The 6,794-nt window shown below is 43.8% G+C and overlaps 2 pseudogenes; one reads left to right on the top strand and one right to left on the bottom strand.

Annotated features, from left to right (window-relative positions):
* Positions 1-1,530: 1,530 nt before the first annotated feature.
* LOC140712832 (clathrin light chain A pseudogene) lies at positions 1,531-2,658 on the bottom strand (annotated as a pseudogene).
* Positions 2,659-3,986: 1,328 nt separating this feature from the next.
* Positions 3,987-6,208, top strand: LOC119620670 (MKI67 FHA domain-interacting nucleolar phosphoprotein pseudogene; annotated as a pseudogene).
* The last annotated feature ends 586 nt before the right edge of the window (positions 6,209-6,794 follow it).

Below are 6,794 nucleotides of genomic sequence, written 5' to 3'. Positions count from 1 at the left end.
CAAGCTCTGAAATTATTTTTTTAACTTTGTCAATTCTGCTGTTGATACTTGTGATTACATTATGAAATATTTGTGGAGTATTTTTCAGCTCAGATAATTTTAGTTCTTTTTTTCAATGGCCATTTCATCTATTTTCTCCTATATTGCTCTGTAATCCTTAGATTTCTTGGATTGGATTTTGACTTTCTCATGTATATTAATAATCTTCATTTTTATCCATATTTTGAATTCTATGTCTGTCACTTCAGCCATCTTAGTCTGGTTAGGAACCATTGCTGTGAAACTAGTGTGGTCATTTGGAAGTAAGAAGACACTCTGGTTTCTTGAGTTGCCATAGTTCTTGCACTGGTTCTTTCTCATCTTTGTTGCCTGATGTACCTTCAAACTTTGAAGTTGCTAACTTTTGGGTAGGTTTTTTTTTTTTTCTTTTATTCTTTTTATGTCCTTGGGGATTTGATTGTGATATAAGGTGGGTTCAGGCAACTGGCTTTGTTTCTGGAAGATTTTAGGGGTCCAAGGCTCAGCTCAGGACTTCTGGACTGAACTGTGGTGCTCTAATTCTGAGCCGCTGGTATCAACCCCTTGCTTTGTTTTGTAGCTCCTGAATGTTAGAAGCCTGCTATACTGGAGGGGCCAATTTGTTCCTGGACCACTGGTCACAACACTGTGAGGGATGGTACCAGCTACAGCACTTTGTAGCATGGTAGCAGTGGGATTCATCCTCACTTGCATATGCCAGCAACAGCAGCAGTGCAGTAGGCTGCATGCTTATCAGCTGTAGTGGGGTGCTGGTGGGTGCAGATATGCCAGCCACCGTGCAGGCAGTCGCAGCTTTGGTGGTGGCTGTGTGGCACGGGGGGTAGGGGACCCCACTGGTGCCCATGCACACATTTGCACTGGCAGTGGTGTTGGCAGAGCACCGGTTGGCATGGGCTTGTGTACATCCTCTGTGTGCACATTAACATGGGCGGCATCTGCCACTGAGTTGGGGACAGGTCTGCTGGTCTCCCTTGGTAGTCTTCTGCCAGTGGCAGTGTTGGCATGGGGGAATGGTGCTGGTGGGTGCAAGTCTGGTGGTTTCTGTGCCTGCGAATGCTGTTTTCCAATGGTAACAGCGGCACAGCAGGGTGTTGAAGGTGTGCGGTGTACTCATGCCAGCAGCTGTGGCATGTCAGGGTGCATGCCACACACAGGAACTGACAGGGAAGTGGAGGCAAGTTCTGCCCACAAGCACATGCGCCAGCAAAGCAATGTACCGCACTTTCTTTCTTTAATCTGTCGTTGACTACCATTGATGAGCACCTGAGTTGATTCTTTGTCTTTGCTACTGTGAATAGCACAGGGATGAATATACCAGTGCATGTGTGTTTTTGGTAAAATTATATATATATATATATATATATATATATATTTTTTTTTTTCTTTGAGGTGGAGTCTCACTCTGTCGCCCAGGCTGGAGTGCAGTGGCGCAATCTCGGCTCACTGCAAGCTCCGCCTCCCAGGTTCACGCCATTCTCCTGCCTCAGCCTCCTGCGTAGTTGGGACTACAGGCACCCGTCACCATTCCCAGCTAATTTTTTTGTATGTTTAGTGGAGACGGGGTTTCACCGTGTTAGCCAGGATGGTGTGAGTATATATACAGTAACAGGATTGGTGAGTCACATGGTAGCTCTGTTTTAAGTTTTTTGAGAAATCTCCAGACTGCTTTCCAGAGTGGGTGAATTTACATTCCCACCAGCAGTGCATAAGCATTCCCTTTCTCCACAATGCCACCAGCATCTGTTGCTTATTGACCTTTTAATAATGACCATTCTGACTCATGTGGTAGTATCTCATTGTGGTTTTGATTTGCATTTATCTGAAAATTAATGATGCTGAATATTTTTAATAGGTTTGTTGGCCACTTGTATGATTTCTTTGGGAAGTGTCACATCCTTTGTCTGTTTTGTTTTTTTAAAATAGTTTGAAACAGAAATTTATTCTCAGAATAATGCACAAAAGCACAGGTTGAGGCTATTGTTGGGATGCTTCCCTCCCTTCCTCTTCCTACTCCCCCTACTCTCTCAATGCCGGGTAGAACACAGTTGAAGAAAACATGCAATCACGAACAATGATCAGCTCTAAAGACAAAAATATTTCGTCCAAAAGAACTCAACATAATTAATCCAATGACTATGAAGAGCTTCGCTGAGTTGGATTAAGATATTGCAGATGTAGTGTATCCACAGGGTGGCTCCTCAGTGCACCAGCAGGGCCTGCTTGAGGGAGATGAGGACTGAGTGCCTGTGTGAGATGTCTTTGGCCTGCTTTCTGGACTTGGGGTTAAAGTTACACAGACAGGCCACACATTCCTACTCAGTGCCTGGGAACACCTGGTCAATGTCATTTACAAAGGCTTCTTCTGCTGCCCTGTTTGTTTTCGTTTTCTGTAGCTGCTCCTCCTAGCTTGCATATCACACCTCTAGCTCCTTTATTGCCTTTTCTTTCCACTCTGCTTCTTGCTCCTGAGAATTGGCATCAAGGGCTTCCAAGTGTTCCGTTTGCTTTTCTCTCTCCATTTACGAATACTTTCAGGCTCTGACTGCAATCTATCCACTTGTGAAATACTGCACAACTGTCTGTTGGATCATTACTTTCCTGGTAGTATTTGCCATTCATTACTCCATCAAGAGCATCCGGACCCCCAGGCAGCTTGCCATGTGGCTGGGGCCTGGGGGCACCACCGTCCAGGATGGTGAAGTCCTCGTCATTCTTTTTTTTTTTTTTTGAGACAAAGTTTTGCTTTTGTTATCCAGGCTGGAGTGCAATGGCACGGTCTCAGCTTACTGCAATCTCTGCCACTTGTGTTCAAGTGATTCTCCTTTCTCAGCCTCCTAAGTAGCTGGGAATACAGGAGTGCTCCACTACATCCAGCTAATTTTTTTGTGTGTATTTTTAGTAGAGATGGGGTTTCACCATTTTGGCCAGGCTAGTCTTGAACTCCTGACCTCAGGTGATCTGCCCACCTTGGCCTCACAAAGTGCTGGGATTACAGGCATGAGCCACTGTATCTGGCTGGCCTCGTCATTCTCTTTCTTTTTCTTTTTCTGAGATAGAATTTTACTCTTGTTGCCCAGGCTGGAGTGCCGTTGCATGATCTTGGCTCACGGCAGCCTCCACCTCCCAGGTTCAAGCAATTCTTCTGCGTCAGCCTCCTGAGTAGCAGGGATTATAGGCACCCACCACCTCACCCAACTAATTTTTCTTTTGTACTTTTAGTAGAGATGGGGTTTCACCATATTGGCCAGGCTATTCTCAAACTCCTGGCCTCAGGTGATCCACCTGCCTCGGCCTCCCAAAGTGCTGGAATTTCAGGTGTGAGCCACCATGCCTGGCCCAGCCTTGTCATTCTTGATGCCTGCAATTTCGCTCTTCTGCTGTGCCAAGAAGGCTGTGGCCAGATCTTCTTCATTGGCGCTGGCCGCTTCGTTCCCCAGTGTGGGACTGCCAGGGGTGCAGGCAGGTCACCAAACTCAGCCAGGGCGGTTTGATCCAGCTCAGCCAGGGCGGTCAATTCAATGGCACAGACACAAAGGGTGAGAGACAAACCAACCAGCCCGTGGACACCATACCTGGCAGCCACCACTGTGGTGGCAACTGGGAGAGGAGGACAAGTGGGAGGAGGAAGAAGACCTTTGCCTGTTTTTTAATGGGATTGTTTTTGGCTTGTTGATTTGTTTAAGTTCCCTGTTTTCTGGATATCATGTCTTTGTCAGATACAGAGTTTGCAGATATCTTCTCCCATTCTGTACATTGTCTATTTGCTCTTGTGAGAAACACATTCACCCATCCAAACCCAAAGAAGAGACGTGAACAGTGGAAGTGAGATTTTTTTTTTTTAAGATGGAGTCTTGCTCTGTTGCCCAGGCTGGAGTACGGTGGCATGACCTTGGCTCACTGCAACCTCCACCTCCTGGGTTTAAGCAATTCTCCTGCCTCAACCTCCTGAGTAGTTGGGATTACAGGCACATGCCACAATGTCTGGCTAATTTTTGGGTATTTTTAGTAGACATGAGGTTTCACCATATTGGCCAGGCTGGTCTTGAACTCCTGACCTCAAGTGATCACCCACCTTGGCCTCCCAAAGTGCTGGGATTACAGGCATGAGCCACTGCACCAGGTGGGAGTGAAACTTTTAATAGCAGTCTTGCAAGATCAGGTATCTGGTAGGCAGGCACACCTGGGGCAGTTACAGCAGGCAATTTATTTCCTAGCACACAAGTCCCTTCCCCAATTCCTCATTGGTCGAGTACTATTGGGTTACAATCTTCCCAGATGTCACCTAAGTTTCACTATCTCCTTATAGGGTCATACCCTGGTCCCCTTCCTTGCTTAAGTTTTGATTTCCAAATAACAAAACTTTATTCCCTTTTATGGACTGACCCTTCCTCTACCTTCTGTTTGCTTATTATGACTTCCTACATGCATAAGCAGTGCAGTTTGTCACATCCACAGGCTGACTGCAAGTACTTAGATCTATCATGCCTTGAAAATGGACCATTAAAATGTTTTCTTACAAGTTCCCTTTTCTTTTCTTCTCTTTCTCTCTCTCTCTTTCTTTCCTTCTTCCTTCTTTCTTATCTTTTGGTCTTATTTTTACTTGAATCTTTAGGTCCTTTGGTCCTCAATCATTTTAGGACTACTTTACTTTCTTTTTCATAGTCTGGTTAAGTGTTAACAACAGTAAGTTATTTTGCTGATAGGTCATGGGCATTTGTTAATAGCTGTTCCAGTTAACCTTTGTGCTAGTCCCCTTAAACAAGGGATAATATAGCATCCTACTGCTGTTAATGCCCCTGCTACAATTATTAGAGATGTAAGGATCGAAGCTACCATGCCTTTCCATTTTCCAAACCAACCTTCTAGCCAACCAGTAAATCGATCATCAATTCCAGCATTTTCTTCCAGTTGGCGAGAGTTTTCAGTCCTTGTAATGCTTTTGCAATAGTTCAATCTGGGGCAGTATTCTTGGGAATGAAAATACATTTCCCACCCAGCGTAACACATAATGCCCCCTTTATCTGCTAGTATCATGTCTAGTTCAAGCCTCTTTTCCCAGGCCATTCAGCTGGTGGCACGTAACTGGCTAGCCACCCCTTTGAGGATGTCGCAAGTATAATTGATGAATCTCTGTTGATAATAATAAATAGAATTAATTCAATCTACATTTTTATTAATAGTTGATCATGAGAAGAGTGTTGACTGAAACCCAGCAGCTGTTTGATTTCAGGCCTTAAATTCATTAAGCACCTCCTCTAGGGACTCCTATTAAGTCAACGTATATATTATGATAAGAAAAGTTTGTCAGGGAGCTGAGAACCTGACATTTCCAAGAGTGCCTCATGGAGTTAGTGATGGCCACTTTTGGCATGGCAGCATTTTCTGTCCCAGCTGGGCTAATCCTGTCACTTAACCCACAGGAAGATGTCGAGTTTCAAAAGGAGGTGGTACAGGTTCGCAAGCGCACAACCCAGCAAAAAGAACAAGAACAACTTACTCCTGCAGTCGTCTTTGTGTGCCACCTACTTAATGAAACCCAGATCTTTTCGTATTTCTCCTAGTTTGGCAAAAATAGCAAAGGCTCTGCATCTGTGAAGTTTGAGTTTGAGGATGTTGCCAAGATGGTTGCTGAAACAGTGAACAACTACCTGTTTGGTGAAAGACTCGTGGAGTGTCATTATATGCCACCTGAAAAAGTACATAAAGAAATCTTTAAAGACTGGAATGTTCCATTTAAGCAGCCATCATATCCATCAGTGAAATGGTATAATCAGAATTGGACACTAACACAAAAGCTACGGATGGAGGAGTGATTTAAAAAGAAAGAAAGATTACTCAGGAAGAAATGAGCTAAAAAGGAATTGATTATGATTTTCCTTCTTTGGTTTTACAGAAAACAGAAAGTATTTTAAAAACTAATCATCAGACATCTACAAAAGGCCAGGTTTTATGAAAGAAGAGAAAGGTTTTAGGCACTCTTGACACTTCTGAGAAGACTGTGGATAGCCAGGGCCCCATACCAGTTTTTACACCAACATTTTTGGAGAGACAAACATTTGAAGTGGCTGAAATGAATGATGATGATAAAGATAATGAAATAGTTTTCAAACAGCCCATATCTTGTATAAAAGAAGAAATACCAGAGACTCAAACACCTACACATTCATGGAAAAAAGAAAAAGCAATGAGTGATTTTCAATGTATTATATGTAATATTTCTTCTGAAAAATATAATATTTTTATGAGAAAAAAAGAATTATCAAGTCTCTGGTTTCAATGGCCTTGTGTATTTTCAGGTATTTTATGGAATGCCAGGGTGAAGGGAATGGCCAATTGAACTAAAGCCCCAGTCCTGGTCCAATTAGATGGTAACAGGTTACCGAGGTTCCTGTTCCCATAATATCATCAGACATCAGCCCAAGGTATATAAGAGCTGAGTAATTGCCATTGCCTGACTTACCAGTGATGTTTAGGATGTGCGTACAAGTCAAGAGTTCTCCTACAGGCTTAATGAACCCTGCCCCTGCCTAAAGAGGCAAGAGGAGTGGTTGATATTCCCTATAGAGAAGGAGGGGATTGCTCTGGAATCTGATCTTCACAATGTGGGAAAGATCAATGACAGACTCCTATGAACCTCATTTCTCCATGCATTCTTGTCCTGGTATGGAGCCAACATGCAACACATTTCTTCAGGATCAATATCCCAGGCTAGGGGAAACAGAAACACCTGTGCCTGAGGTCCTCCCACAGCACAC

Source organism: Chlorocebus sabaeus, chromosome 11 (assembly GCF_047675955.1).
Source record: "Chlorocebus sabaeus isolate Y175 chromosome 11, mChlSab1.0.hap1, whole genome shotgun sequence".
Classification (NCBI taxonomy): domain Eukaryota; kingdom Metazoa; phylum Chordata; class Mammalia; order Primates; family Cercopithecidae; genus Chlorocebus; species Chlorocebus sabaeus.
Note: the sequence above shows the minus strand (reverse complement) of the source record. Positions and strands in the feature narration are given on the sequence as shown.